A 23,211-nucleotide genomic window follows, 5' to 3' on the forward strand; every position below is an offset into this window, starting at 1 on the left:
CTGAGTCTTCAGCTCAAGAGTCTGGAACCCGTGGCAAAGGGAATGAAGCCTGGAGGGCATGGCAGCCCCGGGCTGCTGGCTGCTCTAGAGCACCTCCCAGACTCCTGGGACTCCTGGGTCTCCCCACCCCCTGCCATGCCTGCACCCTCTCTGCCCAGAGTTTATTTCTGCTTTCTGCTCTCCGGCCATCTGTCAGTTAACTCTTCATTCAGAAATAAAGGGAAGGGCGTGTTGGGCCAAGAGCAGTCTCCCGGCGGCCCTCAGCACAGAGCCAGCCTGGCAGGAGTGGCTTCCTTCCGTGGCAACAGGTGATCGATCCTTCCCTGGAGAAGAAAGGGGTGGAGTGGCAGCTGAGCCTGAAATCCTGCTGCCAAGAGGCTGCAGAGACTGGTTCAATACAGGCTCAGGGCTCCCTTTATCCGGGCACCAGCCCGATTTTTTATTTTTGAAAGTTAATCCATCCACGAGGTGGCTTATCAATAGTTCCTTCCCCTTAACCGCTGTTCCATAATCATCTCCAAACAGAGGGCAGTTCAGTGCCCGCAGCCGGATTATTGAGGAGGGGCACACAGGTGGTGGGTATTCTTGGCTGTGGCTAAAACAAGACCTTCTGGGTGGGCATCAGGGACCCTTGGGGTGTGGTGCCAGAAGCAAAGCCCATGGCTGGCCAATGGGAGCCTGGGGGCTCAGGGCTGTGTGACTCCCTCAGAAGCTGCATCCTGGATGGCTCTGGAGCATGCTTCCTGCACAGAGGGGCTGTTGGGGCCTCCTGGCCAGGACTTGAGTGTGAGCCAGCAGGGAAGGGGCGGGTGGCATGGCCCAGCATCAAGGCCAAGGCTCAGACACCCTGCCCACAGCTTCAGGAGGAAGGTTACAGGCAGGTGTGTGTCGGCTCCTGACAGTCTGCAGACCCGGGCGGCATGGCCCCATAGAGCCTCTGAAAGCCTGGAATTGGTAGTTAACATTTAAAACTCCAGGGATTTCACATAAAAATCTGTGTTTCTGGCTCCTCTGGAAAATTTAGAGGTATGGCAACCCCGGGCCTCTTTTGCTGCGAGGCAGAGGTCAGCCTAAGCTTCAGATAGGGGTGGGGTCTCTGGGATGCTCAGCCATTCCCACGGCCCCACCCCTGGCCCACATCTGGAGCTGGAGTTACTTCCTTGGTGCACAGATGAGCCAGTTTCCTGCCACTGGGTTACCTGGGCTTGCTTTTCCCAGGGCCAGTCTCCGTTGCGCATTCTGGCAAAAGCCTGGGTCCCTGCAGGAGCGGGGAGGGGCAGGGGAGTAGGACAGGGCTGCAGTGGATGGCATGGTTGAAGAGGGGTCAAGCTGAACAGTGAAAACCCTGGCTGATCCAAAGACCCAGGGGACCATCCTTGCTCCTCTCCATCAGAGCAGGAATGAGGAAGGGACCTGCTTTTGCTGGCATGCTGGCCTGGAAGCAGCCTGGGGCCAAAGGGCCCTTCCTCTCATCTCCTAGGGCAGGGCCCCACCCAGCCCAGGAGACACTTGGGCGAAGATTCGATGCTTTTGGAGTTCCCGTCGGGGCACAGTGGTTAACGAATCCGACTAGGGATCATGAGGTTGCGGGTTCAATCTCTGGCCTCGCTCAGTGGGTTAAGGATCCGGCGTTGCTGTGAGCTGTGGTGTAGGTTGCAGACGCGGCTTGGATCCCGCGTTGCTGTGGCTATGGCATAGGCTGGAGGCTACAGTTCCGATTCGACCCCTAGCCTGGGAACCTCCATATGCCGTGGGAGCGGCCCTAGAAAAGGCAAAAAAAAAAAAAAAAAAAAAAAAAAGATTCAATGCTTTCTTTCATCTTTCTTGCCTAGCGTCCTAATTTAGATTCCGGGAAGCCAGGCTGCAGCGTGGTTTACGAGACAGGAGATTGGTGCAAATGGCCACATTTGATGGGTCCTAATTACTTAGGAGCAGTGTGGCTGGAGTCCTCCTGTCCGTTTCCATGCTCTGGTCTCTGGGAACCCACCCCCCCATGGCATCTCCACTGAGTAAGAGAGAATAGCACCCCCAGAGGCCGCAATGGTGTCAGCCCAAGCAACGCGGGATACAACAGATGCTAATTGTGTCCCTGAGGAGGTTCCCTGAAGTTGGGGTCACTCCACTGTGACTTTCCTAAGTGATTTGTGCATAATCGACAGTGCAAAAGGGAAGGGGAAAGGCAGGACTGTCTCAGCAAGGCAGGAGGCCGGGGAAAGAGGCTTTCTCCTCGGGAAGGGAACACAGGGCTGCTGGGCAGAAAAGCCGCCTCTTCAAATCCCCAGGTTGCTGGTGTCACCTTGACCCTGAACCCCAGCTCCTGAGCCCAAGGTTTAGGTCTGCACGTAGGCTGTCCTCTAGTGTAAGCCCACCTTGTCCCCAGGATGTTAGGACAGGCGTGTGTTTCTTTGAGGTGGGCGTGACCTCTTAAGGGGAACCAGGAGATGCACGATCGATCGGAATTGGTTTCTCTCCCCAAATATCCACGCCTGCTGCTTGTGCGCGCACGCAAGACACAGTATAATTCACGCGGGCAAGCGAACCAGCCCATCTAGATTCTTGGTAAAAGACCAGCTCTCAGATGAAGCTGGCAGAGGGATACAATTCAGACAGGACACCCATTTCTTTGGAAAGATGCCCTCCCAGCCCCCAACCCTGGGGGGCAAACCTGCCAGGTGGGCATAACGTTAAGTAATGCCGGCGGCGGGGGCACCTGGGGTCCTTCCCAGCTCCGCTTCTGAAGTCTGCGAAGACGGAGTCTGTCGTTTTTCCTTGCCCTCCCTCTCTGCCTCCCTTCGGCCTGGGGAACGGCGGCCGTGGTACCCTCCTTTCCTCCCACCGCCATCCGGGTAGCACCTCCAGCCCCGAGATGCCCTCTCCCCAGGAGCTGAAAGAATCACCTGTCTCTTTTTGGCACCAGCACCCTCCTGAATGCCATGAGAAACTGGTGACCTTCACTCTGGTCTCCATGACGACAAGATGGTATATGTTTAATTAGTTCAGGCTTATTTTAGGACCAATTTTCTTTTATTTTAGGGCAATGCGAGCTATGATAACTGTAAGCATGTTTACGAGGCGCGCGAGGCTTAGCTGAAATGTGCCAACAATTCTAGTCAAACAGATGGTGACCCCTGATTCAACTTGCCCTCTCATTCAATTATTCAGCTGTATTTAATTTTCCTCTGGGTGACTCACATGCCATGCCCCCCTCTCTCCTCTAGGTGGCAGGAAAGACCACCTTTATGGCTGCAATAAAAGGTTGAAAGCCGGGTCTTGGGGAATTTTTCCCAGCCCGGCCTTGGCTGCAGGAGACGATAATGAATTTCAGCATTGGAACAATAGTTTCTGCCTAATATCAAATGATGTGAAAGGGTGGAAAAGAATTGGGTCAAATTGTATGTGATTTGGCCACGAGCTCTAAGTAATCTCCATTCTAATAAGAAATGTGAAAGACCTTCCAGGCTTAATATCCTCCCAAATAATTTGTTTGGAGTTCAAGGAGTATTACAGTGTTAGAACCGTTTTTTTATAATTGTGGGAATGTTCTGTTTTCATTTTGAAAACCTCTGCTATTTAATTTTTAGCGGCTGCCAGCCCACCTAGTCTGGGGCTGGGGAGGGGAAGTTGAGCAGACTTTCTGATCTTTTTTTCCCCCCATAGTCTCCACTCGCCTTTTCATGAGGTCAATGCTTAGCATTCGGAGTTGAAAACTGGATGTCCCTGTAAAAATGGGGAATGGAATTGCTCACGAAATTATCTTTGCAAAGACGAGAGCTTGCTAGTGAAGGAACCCAAGAAGCATGTGGTCACAGCCCCTAGTCACCACAGACTGGATCTTTCAGAACCTTTGGAAGATGAAACATGCATTCTATGCTCAGTTTCTGCCCGTTCCACTGGACCCCGCTTGCTCCCCAACTCCTCCAACAGCAGGGGACTGACCTCGGCCCCACCGCACTAACACTTCCTGTCTGTGGTTGTAGCTGCGTTCATTAGAACAACATGGAATTCATGCCTTTATTTATACCTCATTTAACTTCAGAATTCATACCTTTAGCATTGCTCTTGTTTTGATTCATTAAGACTCACTCATGGCATATGACATGTATGCTGTCCCCCTGAGAATATCTCCCTTTAGAAATCCTCCTTGGAGTTCCCGTCGTGGCGCAGTGGTTAACGAATCCGACTAGGAACCATGAGGTTGCGGGTTCGGTCCCTGCCCTTGCTCAGTGGGTTAAAGATCCGGCGTTGCCGTGAGCTGTGGTGTAGGTCGCAGACGCGGCTCGGATCCCGCGTTGCTGTGGCTCTGGTGTAGGCCGGCAGCTACAGCTCCGAATCGACCCCTAGCCTGGGAACCTCCATATGCCATGGGAGCGGCCCAAGAAATAGCAAAAAGACAAAAGACAAAAAAAAAAAAAAAAAAGAAAGAAAGAAATCCTCCTGTATATCTTCCCTGTCCTGCCTTTGGTCAAACCACAAATAAAAGAACCATGTGTCCAAGCAGGTCCAAGCGGGATCCACATGTGCGTGAAAGGTATCGATGCAGAGACTGCTTCCAAAGACAATAAATCGAATTTCCACGGATTAATGGCAGAGGTGTCCGCAGATATGCTCATTCTACCTGAAAATGCTCGGCTCTCTTTTCCACTTGAGGGCAAAATCCTGGCGATGGAGAGGTTAAAAAAGCCATGTGCACGGACTGTATTCCTGGAACTTCATTTTTAAAGGCTGGGCTTTTGGCTTGCTTTCATGCTTTATTTTCTCCAGCCAGGGCTTGGTTCAGTCGTTTCGCATTAAAGGGTCTGCATGTAAACCAGGCAATCTTGAGTTCAGGCAAAGGGAGAGGGCTGCTGTGCTTCACAGGATGACTTCATAGGGGCTGATGGATGCGGGGGGTGGGAGAGAGCCATGTGCAGCAGCCGCGACCCCGCTACCCAGCCAGGCGGCCTCACCCAGCCAGACCCCGCTACCTAGCCTCGCACACTCTTTCTGTCTGGGACACTCATCCTTGGCCTTGTGGGGCCATTTACGGTTTCGGGGAAGCTTCTAGGGTTAAGTTGGGTTGGGGGGGAGTGGGTTTCAACCACGCAGATTGATTTTAACGCCTTTGCCCTCTGGTTAACCTACCATATTGGTCTCGTCACTGTCCTTGTGTTCCCAGAATGCCCGTATCTTTAGCACCATTAGGTAACTTTTTTGGGGTGGGGGGCTTTGCCAGGCCCTCACAAAGAAATGGGTAGAGCCCCAAGAGGGTATAAGAGCATCTCCTGTGATTCCCTGAGGTGCCGGGTTCCCTGCTCTCAGGGTAGGTGCTGCATCGCTGTTTCCCACGCTTCACCCGCCACCCCTGGAGTAAAGGCACAGGGAGGCAGGTGCTTTGGAATGAGCCTCGTAGAAGTGCCATCACCTGCCCTCACGGGCACCCTATCTGAGCTGCCGGAGATGCCAGTTGGGCAGAGAAGCCCGGACATCTGGGGGCTCTTACGACTGGGGAGTGTTTTTATTTGTGTGTGTCTGGTGTGTGTACACACAAGAATCCCTGCTGATTTGCAGGGAAATCAAACTCTAGGCTCCCCATCCGGCTTGGCTTCTTGCAAATGGCACTTGCAGCAGCTTGGAGGCCACATCAAGGCGAAGAGGAGAGGGAGGGCAGCCTGCAGGAGGAGAAGGCAGGGGACATGTGCCGGAGCATAGTTAGGTTTTCAAAAACTATCAAAAAAAAAAAAAAAAAAAAACCCACCAAAACCCTATCACGGCTTCTCTGGGCCTCTTGGCTTCCATCTGGGATGTGTCCCTATTACATAATCGGTCACGATGGTGATGGAAGTTAAAGCCATGGCCCCTCGCAAGCGCCGCAGAGGGAGGGGGGACAAGGCCCCCGCCCCCCCCGCCCCCTGCCCCAGCGTCCTGCCATTTTGCTGAGTTCCCAAGTTACTCTGCCTCCCGGAACATCATTTGTTTTTCTTTGTTCGGAAGACACGCTACATGAGCATTTGCGTGAGGCCATCTGTATCTTTACAAGGAAATAATGGGGCAGGTAGCGAATGGGTGTGCGTGGGTGTTCAGGACCCTGGCCCGCGGCCGGGCTCCCGCGTGATGCGGGGAAGGTCCGAGCAAAGTTCTCCCCCCGGGGGGACCTCAACCCCTGTCCCTGGGTCAGGACAAGCCCTGCGGACCCCTCCCTTCCCCTCCTGTCTCTGGCTCTGCCTCCCTCCTGCAGGCTCACGGGCCCTCACAGTCCTGGGAGGATCCGGAGTGGAAGCTGCCTCTGGCCGGCTCTTCTGCAGCGACCAGCCGCCCCCCAACTTCCCAGGGACTGCCCCCCGCCCCCCTTTTGGGAAAGGACCAACTCTCTCTCTCTCTCTCTTTTTTTTTTTTTTCCTGAAGGTGGCAGTGAAAGAAAAAAAATGACTCCCATTGAAGATTTCAGAATTTTATTGCAAAACAGATGGAGCGCGCACGTCCCCCCCCCCCCCCGCGCCCCCCCTCCCCGGTTGTCCCCGCGCCCAGGGGCGCTGACAATGGAAACCACGGCCCCACAAAGTGGTGTTCCCAGGGGCCGGGCCTCTCCCGCTCCCCTCCGACTCCCTCGCCAGGATAATTGAGGATCATAATACCGGGGAGGGAGCGCGGCTCGCGGGCTGTCAGGTACCTGCGCGTCTTTATGTCATCCGTCAGCATTGAGCCCCTCTGTCATCTCTCCTCAGCCTTCAGCGTCGCGCTCTCTCATCGTGTTCATTATCTCGGCTCAGACCGGCCCTCCCCCTGCCCCCCCCATCCAGTAAATGCATCTTTGTGCAACTCTCAGTCTCCGATTATGAATCGATGATCATGTGGTATAAGAGAGATAGATGGCTTTTAGTTCCATCTTGTCTCCCCTAATTGTAAAATATTAGTTACATTACACTGTGTCTTTTGATTAATGGAACTTATTTGGAGTAGCCTATCCGAACCCTCCCCCTTCTAAAGTCCTCCACTGACTTTTGAGAATTGAGTGATTTCACTTAAAGCAGACAAATAGGCCCTTCAGCAGGGAGATAGTGAGGCTGCGATACCGTGGGCAAGGCAGGCTCCCCACACCGAGCTGCTGCTGCTGCGTGTGCCTGGAGAGGCAGCCACCAGCCGGGCAAACACTGGGCTGCTAGCACATGCCTGCCAGGGGAACGGCCTCCCCTTCCTTCTTTCACCCCCTGTTTGGCAAACCTAGCCCATCTTGCTGACTTGCAAAACAGGATGTGAAACCAAATTGAATTAAAATGAAATAAATTGCAGATTGCCACATTCCCACACTCAGCTTGCGAGAAGCCAGTCAAATCTGAACTTTGATGAATCTGAGCCCTGGCGGGCCGGCTCCCTTCTCCCTACACGGGGCAGGGGGCCAGGAGCCTTCGGCAGCCCGCCGCTGCTGACACCGGAGGACGCATGTCCTTTAAGACAGACCTTCCCTTATTTGGCATATTTACTTAAATAGGTCTGTTGATAAAGTCCTTGCCACATGAAAGGGAAGTCAGGGGCTAAACCCCTTCTTATAAATAATCACTGTCTATCTTCCAATGTAAATTCAAGGACATGTTCACTTTCAACCTATCAGCTCAATTAAAAAGGTCTATTTACCGTCCACGTGTATAATGTCTATATCTCGGCGAGATAGAAAGACTGACTTCAAAAACTCTCAGAAAAATGGGAGTTCCCATCGTGGCGCAGTGGTTAACGAATCCGATGAGGAACCATGAGGTTGCGGGTTCGATCCCTGGCCTTGCTCAGTGGGTTAAGGATCCGGCGTTGCCGTGAGCTGTGGTGTAGCTTGCAGACGTGGCTCAGATCCCCCTTTGCTGTGATTCTAGCGTAGGCTGGTGGCTACAGCTCTGATTCGACCCCTAGCCTGGCAACCACCACATGCCGCAGGAAGTGGCCCTAGAAAAGCCAAAAAACAAAACAAAACAAAAAACCCAAAAAACAAACAAAAACTCTCAGAAAGAGGCAGCGCGGATTAAGAGTTTCTAAGATGCGTTTCGATGGGGGCACTTTCAAGACACATGCGGTCTAAAACGCGTGCACCTATTTCTAGCCACTTATATAGGGTAGGCTTAGTATTTTATTCTGACCTCCCGATTTTTATTTTTACTTTTATTTGCATGATTCTTGTAGACCCTGCCTATTATGTCTTTTCTGGGGACAAGCTATTTCATTGAATGTACTAGAGGCAGAAGATTGATTTTATTATGTGTATAGGAAGCTGGTAATGTTTTACTTTATTTATTTATTTTTTTGGAGAGCATAACAAAGTGTTTATGGCTGCCAGGAAAAGTGAAGGCGGCAACACCACCACGCCGGAGTATAAAATTCATTCTGAGGAGTAGATGCCCAGAAATGCGTAGATTACAGATTGGTGGGCTAAGCCCACGCCGCTTCAGCCACCATCCGCCTCCTGTGAGTGCCTGTACCAGGGGCTGGCAGGTGTCTGGAGGACCCTTGCCCCCTTCACTCTGGGTTCATCGCCCCAAAGTCCGCCCTCCCATCACCTGAGCCTAGATTTCCGATTTTCTTTCTTTCTTTTTTATGTGCGTCTTAAGTCCTTGCTTTGGGGAAAGTATATGCCTGAGGACTCTTTGTTCTGAGTATCCAGGGACTTTTTTTTTTTTGAAATGTCAGCTGAGTTTGGGCTGTTGTGTCTAATAAACCTCCTTAGGGCTTAAGATGTACTTTCCCCAAATTTTCATTAGCAGCATCTCTCGGTTATGCACATCCATCATCGTTTGAGAGGATTTTATAGAATGTTCTTACCACAGCATGTGAATGCCTATTGACAATTGTTGGCACTTTTATATTTTCCACGATACACTTTTATCTATTATGGATCCATAAGACCAAATGCGTAGTAAAAACCTGTATCAAAAGGCAGTTATCCCACGTGTATAAAATGCTCTTACTTGGTCGCTTTAATTTTCTTACTACAGCTTCTGAACGCCCCCTCCCCTCCCCACTTCATCCTGATGGACGTCAATATTTCATTGAAGTAAAGTAAGTGCCTGAGAGGGGGTGACAGTGTTTCTAGGGCCAGCGACGGCTCTGACTCTGGGCTAGGGCAGCCCCTGCGTAGAGGCTGAGAGCAGGGTGTGAGGTGCTGCATGGGTCCCTGGCCACCCCGTCTTCTGCCACCTTCTGTTGCATCTGCCCAGGGGATACGGGTTGGAGAGAAGGCAAGCAGAAGCTTCAGGGACCCGGGCTTTGCCAGGGGACAGCAGCCAACGTCCATGGTCATTGCGGAAGGCAACATTCCTGCTAAACTTTGGATGGGTATCCCCTTGCTTACATGGGCCGTCTGACAAGTGAAGAAGCAGAGGCTTGGAGGGGCTAGAGCTTGCTCAAGGCCAGGCAGCCTAAGTGCTGGAGGGAGGCTGCCTGCCTCTCGCATACGGCTCTTATTCCTCGACCCTGTCTGTGCGTGTTTGGAGTCAGTCTGGGCTTTAGCTGCTGGGTATCAATCTGTCCTTTGGAAGATGCAGTGAGATGATGAGCCCTGTACACCCTGACTGTTGAGATACCAAGAATATGAGTGTGGTGCGAAAGGCAAACGGACCCCCCCCCAACAGAAACCATTTCCTTTCGGGAACCCCCATTTCTTTCTCCCCTTTCTGATTTTCAGGATAATTGGGCAGTGGAGGGGGGGCTTGGACGCTGGGTCATTGGCGCAGGCTTTCAGATTGGTCGTGGTTATTGGTGGGACCATGTGGTTGTCAGACAGGAAATACGAACTTGGAAATTTCCACTAAAAGGAAGACAGCCGGGTGGCCTTGGGATGGAGCGTGGATGAGGGGTGCTTGGCGTGACCAGCAGGAGCTGGGGTCTCCTGCAGGCCTGACTTCCCATGTGTCACGTGGGATGGCGTGTGTGGAAGCACTCAGCCAATCTTGGAGTGTGATACACGTGTAAGAAAGGAGATTAATAGTCATGATGGTGAAAAGGAGAAGAGAAGGGCCACCCATGCCTGTTACTTGAAGCTGCAAGGGGCAGAATGCAGGTTGGCTGCTAGACGCCAGCCCCACGAAAATTTCTGTGTGGCTTGTCGTTTGGCATCATGTATTTTAAAAAATAAAATAAACATCTGGTTGTTTGAATGCAAGTGGGATTCCCCGCTTCCTTCTCTGCACCCCCACCCCCACCCCTAATTTCAGCCAAGCTGTGTGTGTGTAAACAGTCTTAATTGTTAGCAGGTTAGAGAAGTCTGGGAAACGAGCTACGATCCAGAATTCTGGGGTGGACATCTAGAGGCATCTCTAGAAATCCAAAGGTAGGTGTTTATTGGCCCAACACCTACTGGGTGCAGGGCTTTTTCACAGCCGGCCTGGGGACAGAGAGCGTTAAGACAGGGCCGCTGTCCTCAGGGAGGCTCTGGCTGGTTAGGGGCAGAAAATCCCACAGCGGGCCAAGGCCTGCCATGCAGAGGGTCCTCTGGGTCCACTGGGCCGGGCAGGGGGCTCCAAGGAGGAAGCTCAGGGCAAGGGACTGGAACCTGGGTAATTAAGCTGGGGATGAATATGGTAAGGAAGCCTCCCTTAGCTCCTATTCGGCACCAGTCTCCTTCTCTGTATAAGGACGTATCTATTTTGAGACTCAGGAAAGAAAGGCTTCAATGTGTAAAGTAAGTGTGTGTTTGGTTGTTTATTAATAATCACGTAAAGAATGCCAGTGGCTCCTTTGGCCTGAAAGTGTTGCCTCTCCAGTCTCATCCTTACGACACACTCTTGGGGTCCTGCGATGGGTCAGAGAAGAAGGGTCTGGAGTGGGACCACGTGGTTTCAAACACCAGCTGCCCTTCTTCCTGCCTCACCTGGGCACATTCCTGACTATCTTTACACCTTGGTTTCTGCACCTGTACAGGGAGAGGGCCTACTCATTGGGCGTTGTGAGGACTATTTAGATGCTATGGGAAAGCCTGTGCATGGAATCAGGGGTCCCAGGGCTTCCAACAAGGGCGAGGAGTATCTGACACCACGTGCACCTGCTACTAACAAAAGCGATAGATTTTTTTCCCTTGGAGAGGCTTGGTCCTTCTTTCTCTTCCGTTTTAGTCCATCACTTTAAAGGGAAGTTTGTAGTGTGAGTAAAGATACTGGCTAATTATCATGAGCGGTTTAAGGCCTGGGGTCAGTGTGGTTGCTGCTAACAGCCTGAGCCGGGAAAGGCCCAAGAACGTGTTTCAGAGGAGAGGGTTGTATGGGGGGGGGGGGCGGAGATGCATTTGCGTGTAGTCTAAACTCCTGAACAAAGTCTAGAATATCTTCCCAAAGCAAACCAACCAGAAGGATCAGGATCCCTCCGTCTTAATCTGCTCTGAAGACCACCTCTTCCGCCTGGTGGTCCAGCCCCCCCTACAGACACACGTGAAAAGAGAAAGGCTTCACATCGGGGCCAGTTATCCCAAAAGGTCTGTGGCTGGCGATGAGCCCGCCCCTGCCGGTGCCCGGATCCCAGGCCACGTGGAAGAGGAAGAACCTTGACAATAAAAATCTCCTTGTCGCTAGGACATTCCTCAACTGTTAGCAATCAATTGAGGGGTGGGGGTGGCGGGGGTGAGAAATACCGAAGCACATCAAAGAGGGTCTCACCCCCAGACTCTGCTCTCTTTCAGGGCTCCGTAATTTGGGAAGGTTGTGCGCTCAATAATTTGTGAGCCTCCAAACACGCAGGTTATTGTTTGTGGACAGATGGTGTATCGCGTTTTATCGCTTTTCCTTCTGTGGGTCCTCATATGTGGGACTGATGTGCATTCTGAAGTCTTTGTCTCCTTGCTAAAATCTCTAATCTAAAACAGGCAATCAAGCACAGAGGCAGGGCTTCGGAAGGCATAATCAGAGTTTTAAAAGCAAAGGGGAGGGGGAAGCCAGAAATCCAAGTGGAGTTAGGAGGCAGATGTGTTTGCCGAGAACGCGAGAGGTTATTACGGTATTAAAGGTGGACAAATGCAAGGGATTCCACCGTTGCGGAGGGAAAGCGAAAGCCCGGCCGTGGCGCTGGCACGGGGGCGCGCCCTGGGCGGGGCCGAGCGCCCCCATCTTCCCCGGGGTAGAGGGGGGGCCTGGGCGACCGTCAGGGTCTTTGTCTCTGCAGGCGGCCCTGGCAGGGCCTGGGAGGCCCCATCTTGGAGCTGCGGCCGCCCTTAAGAGTTAAATCATGTTGATCTACAGGAAGGAAATGAAATAGACGAACTCGCTCCTCTTTTCTTCCTACGGATTTTTCTTTTTTATTCTGAAGATAGAATTACTGTTTGTAAGCATCTGAAAGTCATTAGAGGCCCTGCAGTCTGTCAGGTGCCGACGCAAGAAACTGCTGAAACCGAACGGGTGCCTGCACCGAGGGCTGGGAATTTGTCATGTGCTGATGAGCAGTTATAATAATATATGAGCAAATCACAAGCATTCTGCAAATTAATCAAATTTTTTTTCCCCTTCTCCCTTGTCTCTGGGAGAGTGGCTTTGCAGGCAGACGTAGGTGAAGCAGTTTTACTCACAGATGGTCGCTCTGGCATCAGATGGAATTTATATAACAGTAATTCTGATTTCCTGCCAAAGTAGCAGTGAACACACCAGGGAGATTGTAGAAGGCGAGTCATGTGGTTTTGCTGAGGTTGTTGTGGGAAGTTGAAGGGGGGAAATCTCAAATTTTCCTCTTTGCCTTTACTGTTTTTGCCTGAAGGGCCAGAAACGGAACGCCATTCTGCCATGGGCGAAATCCGTCACATCTTTTCTTGTGACTTGTGCTGAAAGAGTGCGTCGCAGCTGTTGCAACTGCTGGCGGTGAGAGAGTCCCATGACTCCTGCTCCTGGCCCGCTCCTTACAAGATCGAGAGGGGAGCGGGTTCAGAAGGTGGTCGCCCCGCAGGCTGCGTGCGAGGAGGCAGGGCCGTCGCAGCGCGCCCAGCTCTCACGTACCCTCCCCGCTCCCGGTGGCATTGCTAAACCTACAAGGGCTTTTCTTTTCAAGTGTTTTATTAAATGAAGAGTCTAACAACCCTCACTTTAATTACACACGGGCTCCGTGTATAATTCCTCGGGATTTATTCAAGTAGTTGAAAACGATGGTGCTGGTGATTAAACGGATCCTCTTAGTTTAGCAGCTCAAAAACCCGGGAGCGCGTCGGTGCCGAAGCGGGTACATATACGTGGGCGGCGCCGCCCTGGGTCCTGGGGAGCCTCCCTGCCAGCTGACACCCTCTCCCTTCAAAAAAGGTCCCCCTTCCCGGGGAACCCGGGTCTGGCCTGGGGTGAAGGGAGCATGATTGACACTTTGGGGCCACCCTGGAGAGGGGTCCTCCCTGCAAGGTGCCTTCCCCAAGGAGAGGAGAGGAAACGATACCAAGATGGCGTGTCGACTGCCTGATGCAACCACGTCCTGCCGCTGTGGGGTTTGCTCCTAATATAAAGCCCTGCCCATTTGTTGTGGTTTACGTGACTACAGAGAAATAAGTGGATTAGACGGAAACTTTAGCATGCTTCATTGCAGCTGGGCGCCGACATCTGTCATTCCCCAGCCGTATTCCGGATCATGCCAGCCAGAGAAAGCAAAGTCTGACACCTTTGATTTTAGAGAGAGCCTTTTAGAGGGGGAAGAACAGGAGAAGAAAAGAGTAGCATTTCCTTTGTGACGTCATAGGCGAAGCCACCTCTCTTCTGTGCCTTATTTCTTTTCTTTCATCGTTGGCATGTGACAACGTTAGCGGTGGTGCTGGGCGAGCCCTGAACGTGGAAAAGTTTATGCTCCCGTCTCTCCTTTTTGACTTTGTGATTTTCTGTTGTTCGCGGTACCCATTTGTTGAATTGGGCGTGATAAAATGTGGCTATTTAAATATATATCCGGTGTGCCCATCTATATGGATATATACTGTGGGCTTGGATTGCGGGTGTCTGATGCCTTTATGAAAAGAGGGATGTGCGTTTCTCTCTCGCACATAAACTCCCATTAATACAACACCACAGCACTGAAATTTGGTGGAACATGACGGTTCCTGCTACCCTGTTTTTGGTGAGATATTCTGCAACCCATATGAGCCCACCGGCCCCCCCAACCACAAAGCGCCCCCCTCCCCCAAAGAAATATCCTGGGTTTATGAGTGCATCGTGAATTACCCACAGATAAATGTGGCTATCGGCTTTTGGTGGATTGGCTGTATACTTAGAGTGTTTTGTGTTGGGTGGTTTTGTGGGTTTGTCCTCTCCCCCCCACCCCATGTCTTTTCTAGTGTGGCATAGTGCCTACCGCTCCCTCGGCACATGCGAAGTTACCGTATTGGCGCCCCTTCCCATATTTAAACTGTGCAATAAAGCAGAACCTACCATTAAGGGCTGATGTGTTCATTTTGAGAGACACAATGGAAAACAGGAAACGATTGAACCAGCAGAGACCACCCACTTGTTTCTTTCACGGGGTGTGTACAGGAATGGAATTCATCTGCCCCATGAAAAACCCCAGGAAGACTTCACCCAGTGACCCCACCCTCCCTGAAGAAGGTGAAGCCCTGGGTCTTAGACTCAAACAGCACAACGTGCTCTTAGAACAGTCCAAAGCAGAGGTGGAGAACTCAGGCTTGCTGAAGCCAGGCAGGTGGCTGCCTCTGGGACCATCTTGCCAGATCTTCCGACTGTTCCTGACAAACCAGAAGTCCATGTTTTTAGGGAAATCTCTTTGTTTTGAAACATCGGCGATCTTAAATGGTTTGTGAAAGACAGCGCTGGGGACAAAACAATAATTGTGTGTGCCTGCACGCTAGCTTGTGACCTCTGAGGAGGGTGAAAGCATGCGATGGCCGGAGCAGTGATGGAGGCTGTCCTGCTGTCACGGGTTAAGGATCTGGTGTTGTCTCTCTGGCATTGAGGGTTCGATCTCGTATGCCACAGGTGCAGCAAAAAGAAAGAAAGAAAGAAAACATGTAGAGATGGAATCTGTGGAGCTGGCCTTGGGCTGCGGGGCTCCCGGTCAGTCTGGGCGGTATGGTCCCAGCACCACACAGGAAGTGGGGAGGGTGAGGATGCTGGGGAGGCAGGCAGGGGGAGAAGTTCTGTTCATGGAGCTGTGAATGGGGGACTGGGGAGAAAGCAAATCTGCTCAGTGCCCCAAGGTACACCCAGAAACAGTTGAGCTCTCCTGTGCCCTCATGGACACTGGGACACTGGGACGAGGAGTGTGGTGGCCGGGACTGGGCTCCCCAGGGGTCCTCCAGGACTGCAGCACACTTGGGTTTTCCTGGTGAGGAAAACTGGAGGGGAGGTGTGGTCCAGGAATGGACAAAGCCCGGGCATAGACGAAGCCCTGGCACAGGCCATGTCCAGGGGAGGGTTCTGCAGGGTCACCTGTTGGGAAGAGGGGCTTGCTCCCCCACCCACTTTGGTGAGGAAGGAGGCCAAGGAAGGTGGAGGGAAGCAGGGTCGGGTTGTGTCCTCACAAGACCAGAAAGTGGGACCAGCCTGTTTAAGGTCAGAGCTGCCCACCTCACCCTAGGGTATCGCTAGGTTCCTGTGAAGGTGAGAACATGGGGATTGGGCAGAGGGGTCACCCAACCAAGTTGGGGACCTGAGCCCTTCCTAAGAAGCCCCCAAAAGGGAGCAACTCCCAGCCCTCTTGGATGCAGCCCCTTCTAAATGCATTGCAGGCATCTCCAGCTTCCTAAGGGGAAATCTCCCCAAAAGTAAAGTAAGTTCATCGACCCTTTGAAGGTTATTTAATGATAAACATAAATGCTTTCATAAAATCTGGGGAATGATTTAAGATCTTGGATCAATAGGTGCCTGGAGTGCTGGCCAGACCTGCGCTGTAGTCTGGCTCTCCTGACCACCCAGGCAGCTCCGGGGAAACAAATAAAGGCGATTTAAGGCAAGATCTGCATGAAGTGGCCCAGAGCCTGGGAATGAAGTAGCTAAGGAAGGGACCACCGGCAGGTCACAGGAAAGTAAGGACAGAGCCTCCTAAGACTGACACTTCTGAGGTCTTGGGTAGGGGAGGGGTGGAGAGGAGCCTGAGCAGGATCTGGGAGACGACCCCCACCCCCTGCACCGAGCTCTTTTCTGCAGACACCTCTAGCCTCATCCGCTGGGCTTTCACACTAACTGAACTTGAACCTGAAGCTGCAGGGAGGCAGTGGCTGTGGGTTCAAAAGGAGCTGGAGCGAAGCTGGGTTTTCTGCCTTTCTCTGCTTCCGTGGTTCTGGACACACCCAGAGCCTCTCAAGGCCTTGGTGTCCTTAGCTGTTAAATAGAGATCCTAACACCTGACTTTAGTGTTGTCCTTGGAGGGACAATTCTAATTCAAGACTCTCTCACAATGGGTACTTATTAGAGGAGTATTTTTTTTTTTTTTTTTTGTCTTTTTAGGGCCACACCCATGGCCCGTGGAGGTTCCCAGGCTAGGGGTCAGATCGGAGCTATAGCCACCGGCCTACGCCACAGCCACAGCAACAAGCGATCTGAGCTGTGTCTATAACCTATACCACAGCTCACAGCAACGCCAGATCCTTAACCCACTGAGCGAGGCTGGGGATCGAACCTGCATCCTCATGGATGCTAGTCGGGTTCATTAACTGCTGAGCCATGACGGGAATGCCTAGAGGAGGATTTTTTTAATACCCAAAACCATGTCTAGTGAACATTGATTTAACTCTTCCACACATTGGGCTAAGCATTTTATGGACCTTTTCTCATCTAATCCCCGCAACTCTGTAAATGAGTTATCATTAGTATGTCCATTTGACAGATGAAAAACCTGAGGCTTGGAAGGATTAAATAGTTGGCTTGTAGAGTACGTAACCCATAGAGACAGGTAAGGTTTGATCCAGCGTCTGGCTTGAGAGCCTGTGCTCGTTACACTGCCTGAGTAAGGCATATGCTATCTCCTGCTGGGGCTGTGGTTATCATCCAAGCCCATCAGGGCACGGGTGTTCCACTGCCCTCCTCTAGGAGATGTTTCCCTGTCATCTGCTTGGCTCCCTTGAGGCCACGCCCTTAGCTGTGTCATCCCCTGGTCTGGGGTGTTATGCTGTCCCTGAAGAACAACCAGATTCACTTTTTAGGGAACTTTTAAAATAAAATTTTTACTTTAATATAGATTTAGAATTACAAAGACGTTGCATAGCTTTTACAGAGAATTCTCATATATCTTATGCCTATTTCCCCTTATTATTACTATCTTACATTGGTGGAGTACATTTGTTACATTTAATCAATTAATACACTATTAAGTCAAGTCCGTAGTTGACGCCTGTTTCCTTAGTTTTTACCTAATGTCCTTTCTCTCATCCAGGATCCTGCATGCACTTGAGTTGTCAGGTCTCCCAAGGCTCATCCTGGCCATGACAGGTTCTCTGTCTTTCCTTGTTTTGATGACTTTGCCAGTTTTGAGGAGTATTGTGTTGCATGTCCCTCAAGTGGGACTTCTCATGGTTAGACTTAGACTGTGGTTTGGGGGAGAAAGGCCACAGAAGTGAAGTGCCTTCTTAGCCCATCAAATCAAGGGACATGCTCTCCGCCTGACCTTGGTCACCTGGCTGAGGTGGTGAGTGTCAGGTGTCTGCACTGTACGTTCTTCTCCCTTTCTGCACTAAGCTCCTCTGAAGGAGGTCCCCATGCCACCTGCACCAAGGAGTGGGAATGACAACCACCTCCTCCAGGGGGAGCACCTGGGTAGTAAGAAGTTTGGAGAGCGTGGGGCCTTTGTGCTTCTCCATACAGGGACTGATTCAGTCATTTGCAGTTCCATCAGCATGGCTTGTGGATACGTATTTTATGCTTTGTCATTGACATTGTGGCTGGAGTTGTTCCGGATATGGCCACTAGGGGCTCTCTCACCAGGCACTCCCATCAATGTATGGGTTTTGGGAAATTCCTTACTTTCTGGCACAAGGTGCTCCCAGATCAGCTTGTGTATTTCCTGCTCCAGCCCTAGAATCAGCCATATCTCCAAGGATCCCTGGTGCCCTTTCTCAAGAATGGTATTAGAAATAAAGTTCTGGAGTTCCCGTTGTGGCTCAGTGGTTAGCGAATCCGACTAGGAACCATGAGGTTGCGGGTTCAATCCCTGGCCTTGCTCAGTGGGTTAGGGATCCAGCGTTGCCGTGAGCTGTGGTGTAGGTTGCAGACGCTGCTTGGATCCCGCATCTCTGTGGCTGTGGCGTAGGCCGGTGGCTACAGCTCTGATTCGACCCCTAGCCTGGCAACCTCCATATGCCGCAGGAGCGGCCCAAGAAATGACAAAAAAAAAAAAAGAAAAAAAAGAAATCAAGTTCTGGGCTGAGTGTGCTTGTTGCTACTGGATGTTCTGGGTTCTGGACCCTCTCAGCTGACAGAAAGAAGAAATATATGCATGGGTACTAACCCCTGCATGTACTCATATCCATACTACATACATTAAGCTAAAGCTGAGTTCACACTGCTCTCTCCAATCTATTACCACATAGATCAAAATTTGCTTTTAAAATAGTATAATTTTTTTGGATCGTGTTTTAAATTAAACCCCAAATCACAGGAAATTTAAAACCTAAAATTATTTATACTAAGGATATTCCAAAGTGTTTTAGCATCTTTGATTAGACGGATGAATATTTTTTTGAAAACTGAAAACATAAATTATGTACCTGATTAGAACCATTCTCGCCTATTTGGAATTAGGGAAATTAAAAAATACATATATGTAATGTTGCCACTGTAAAAATGGCTCTCTGGGCTCAATGCGTGTTTGTGTATATTTTCACCCATCTCCTTGCCCCTGTTGAGTCTGTTGAACCTTGAAGGATGGCTTGGATCCTGGGAACCTCCCAGTTTCAGGGTCTGACCAGCAACCACTGGGAAGGAGCAGCAGGTAAGGTACCAATGGAGACCAGGCCACGGCCCTGGAGGCCACTGCTACCACCCTGCCTAGACCATTTGGATGGGGTCCACCTCTTGGGGGGGGTGTCCAATGTAAACATTTGGCCCTATGGGTGGAGCCGTTTTCTTACCTACCAGCATGCAATTTACAAAGGTCTTTAGTTTCAGAGTTCCTGTTGTGGCTCGGTGGTAAGGAACCCAACTAAAATCCATGAGGATGTGGGTTTGATCCCTGGCCTTGCTCAGTGAGTTAATGATCCAGTGTTGCCAGGAGCTCTGGCATAGGCTGGAGATGCAGCTCAGATCTGGCATGGCTGTGGCTGTGGCTGTGGCTGACAGCTGCAGCTCCAATTCGACCCCTAGCCTGGGAACTTCCATATGCCTCAGGTGTGACCCTAAAAAGGCAAAAAAAAAAAAAAGTCTTTAGTTTCAAGGACTCTAAAAGGCTCTGGATGGGATGCAATAGGGGGAGGGCTGTTAATTAAGGAGCCTTCTTGGCTCAGAGGTAGCTCTTCTTAAGCCTCATAACCCTGTGCATGCCAGCTGCTTCTAAGGGCTATTTCAGTTCGTCACCTGGATGTTTCTAGCGCCATAGAACATGGCTTTGAGAGACCCTTCTGCAGTAGCTTAGAAATATTCCATGATCCTGGGCTCCAGAGAAAATATTGCAGAAGGAACATGGGCGGTGGGCTGCTGAGGGCCCCTGAAGCATCCACAGTGCTGCTGGTCCCCAAGATTCTCCCTCAGCCACACTGGATTCTTTCCAGCCTTCTTTGGGCTCTCCACCCACCCAGGCTACATGTGGGCTATGACCAGGGCTAAGCGAGAAGCCATGGCAGCAATATTCCTCTTCAGTTACCCATTGTTGTCTTTCTCTAGTTATTTCAGTGAACGCAAGGCCCCAGTGGATCTATCTGAAGGGCTTGCCCTGGTCTGAGATGGCGTGGCTGTGTGAGGACACAGGGGGTTGCTGATGTCACAGTGTTTACCTGGGCCAGGGGCCCCACGCTCCAGCACTCACATGTGGAACCCTCTTGCAGACACTCTATCTTGTGTTGACCATGGGTGGTGAATCATGAGTCTGGGGTTTGCGCCTCTCCAGTCTGGGCTTCCCTTGTTCCAAAGTCCAGAGTCTTGCCTCTGACACCATGGATGGGCCCTGCTTTGGCAGAGAGCACACGTGTCTTTCCTCAAGACTGTTCTTTCTTGGAGTTCCCCTCGTGGCACCGTGGAAACGAATCTGACTAGGAACCATGAGGTTGCATGTTCGATCCCTGGCTTTGCTCAATGGGTTAAGGATCTGGCATTGCTGTGAGCTGTGAGGTAGGTTGCAGACATGGCTTGGATCTGGTGTTGCTGTGTCTCTGGTGTAGGCTGGCAGCAACAGCTCCGATTCGACCCCCCAGCCTGGGAACTTCCATATGCCACGGGTGTGTCCCTAAAAAGACAATAGACAAAAAAAGAAACAAACAAACAACAAACAAACAAAAAAACCCTGTTCTTTCTCTTTTGGGGGTTCTTTCAGAACCAATCCCCCACTTGTGAGCCATCTTTCAACCAGAAACTGAAGTCTTGCTTGAAGCAGTTAAATGTCCTTCCCTCGTGAATCATTGCCCCCTTCTTCCTCCCTTTTGGGTCTCTGGTGTGTGGTGACCCCTGAAAGCAGCCTTAGGAGCTGGGTACCAGATGGGCCTGTGTCAGATGCTCTTCCTGCCCTCTTGGTGCTGAGAGTACGGCATCATTCCAACAGAGGTCTACTTGGGGCAGTGCATGCAGCAGGCACTCAGAGTGTGCTCATGGAAGTGGGCTGGGGTCCAGGAGCTTTGACAGGGAGCTTACAAGCCCTGTGGCTCAGCACCAGCCATGTGCTCAATGCCAGACTTTGATGGGCGTCTGGAGGCCACAGTGGTGCCTAGGGTGTCCCTAAGGGGTGTGACACGGGGCATGCGTGCAACCCCACACTTTATAGTACTTGGCCCTCCAGGAAGTTCATGGACTCCCTCCTGGAGCATCCTTGGGTCCTCATCAAAGATACCCCCTTGTCGAGGGTCTCCCCACAGGCGGTTTGCAGGGAGTGAAGAGAGGAGCGTCTGTTTTGAGACACCCTTGAGGTTAAATTCCTGATCAGGAGCTGAGTAGCGGTGTTTACCTGACTTTGGATAATTATTTCATCTCCTGGGCTCAGTTTTCTTCTCTGTAAAATGGGGATATGTCTCTCTGCTGTCTATTCCTACTGGCGGTCATGAAGACTATTGAGGCAACTCCTGTGAATGTGCTTTGATGAATGGGTGTCGGACTGTTTGCTCGCCACCCCAGGACGAAGCACCCGAGGCTGGGCAACTTCCCCTCCCCCTCTTTTCTCCACCACCCTTCACCTGAGCAGAAACCACCCGTGTGGCAAGTCTGGAAGCCTTGAGGACACGGCACCCCCCTTCCCTGAACCCAGCTGCCCACCAGTGTGGAGCTGTAATTAATGGATGGTCCCCCAAGGGCAGGCATTTTCCTCTCCCCCTTAGGTACAGGGAAAGAGCAGATATTTCCATCGTAGCAAGTAAGAAAAATATCTCGTTTCCCCACTTTTGTTATAAACAATGTACGACTTGCTTTCTCCTTACTCCTCTTGACCCGCCACACGGTATACATATTTATATATTATTCATAGTGGATTAAAAATGAATGTGCTCTTTACCACGGCTCTACGGCGCAGTGACAATACAAATTAACGTATGATGTACTTACTTTTCACATGGCAGTGATGGGAAATGTTGATGGCCTCAAAGTGAGAGGTGGGGGGGAGTGGCTAGGTGTTGGGGGGGACGCGGTGGCTCACATCTGGCTGCACTATCTGAGCCCAAGCCCTGCCTGTAGCCAGCGCTTGGGGCTTTTCCAGGCAGCAGCCTTGCTGCAGAGCTGAAAGAGCTTTCCCCTACCCCTCTCCCTTAGAATGCAGTCCAAGCTCCCCACAGGGTTCTGTGGGCCCAGCCCCTGGCCAGATCCCATTGAGCCCCATCTCCACCACATTGACCTGCCTCCAGGTCCTTGTACCCAACCTAGTTTCCTGTTCCTGTACCTGGGGCCAGGCATGTCTCCCTGTCTGGGGTAACATTCTTGTCCTTTTCCCTTTTCTTGGATATCCCCCTCTTTCTTTTATCCATCCATCCATCCATCCATCCATCCATCCTTCCATCCATCCATCTCTCCCTCCATCCATCCCTTCATCCCTCCATCAATCCCTTCGCTTGAAAAACACCAGATGGATATCTGTGACATACAAACTCTGTGTCAGGTGGTGAGAAACAGCAATAATCAAACAATAACAACAACAACAAACAATAACCCAACACCCCACAGTCCCTGAGCTGTGGTGTGAACAGTCCGCCTGGTGGGGAAGACAGACTTTACTGTTTATTTGTTGAGTTTCTCTTATTGGACACTCTGCTGCGGGAGAGAAGAGTTTGCTCTGATGAATCTCAGTGAGTCTGGGGTCATCAGGGGAGGCCTTGGTGAGGCTGAGGCAGCTGCACTGAGGGATGGGATTGTGGTGATTCAATCAAGTACAGGAGGGAACATTCAGATGGAGGGAATGAGCCAGGACTGAGCAAAGGGCTGGTGGCAGGAAAGAGTAAAAGGCATATAAAGCATTTAGAGGAATTCCAACAGGATCAGTGGCATCTCTGCAGTGCAAAGACATGGGTTCAATCCCCCACCGGTGCAGCGGGTTAAGGATCCAGCATTGCTGCAGCTGTGGCATAGGTTGCAACTATGGCTTGGCCCAGAAACTCCATAACCTGCGGGGCAGCCAAAAAAAAAAAAAAAAAAAAAAAAAGTATTTTAAAAATTAAGTACTTGGAAAACAGAGAAGGTCCTGGGGCCAGAAGCAGCAGATTCAGGGGCTTTGAGGGCGAAGAAGATGCAAAGGCACTCAGGGGCTCACATCCCTCCCACTGAGCTCTTGGAGTCCCCAACCACGTGTACCATCTCCCACACGGCATTGTCTCAAACTGCTCTTTCAGGCCAGCCCTGCACCTGAAGAAGACCTTCTAGATGCAAGATCCTTCCTGCATGGGCCTGACCACAGCCCAGCCCAGCCCTGCCCACGTTTGCTGAACTTCATCCAAGGGAAATAGGCCTGTTAACAATGTGTTCCTTTGGACTCTAAAGGTCTTCCCGTTCCCAGAATCCCCATTCAAAGGCAGGTGCCGCCAGGAAAGACAACATCTGAAGCTTTAATCCACGACCACCTGGGACCACCTGGGACCAGACCACCTGGGACAGGCAGGCTAATCCAAAAACAGTGGCACATGAAATGCTTGTCACATCGGTGCTTTTGATGAAGAACAAAGCAGAGCCTCCCCCGACCAGGCTT

General features: G+C 51.3%; 1 protein-coding gene across 13 annotated transcripts in view; it reads left to right on the forward strand.

The window, feature by feature from the left end:
• The window catches only part of ZNF536 (zinc finger protein 536), a 530,657-nt gene that overhangs the window by 449,150 nt on the left and 58,296 nt on the right, over positions 1-23,211 (forward strand). The window lies entirely within an intron of this gene.

This window comes from Sus scrofa, chromosome 6 (genome assembly GCF_054392235.1).
Source record: "Sus scrofa isolate SSC_HxYL_T2T_F1_AM1 chromosome 6, Sscrofa_HxYL_maternal_Yorkshire_Landrace_v2.0, whole genome shotgun sequence".
In the NCBI taxonomy this organism is placed as follows: Eukaryota; Metazoa; Chordata; class Mammalia; order Artiodactyla; family Suidae; genus Sus; species Sus scrofa.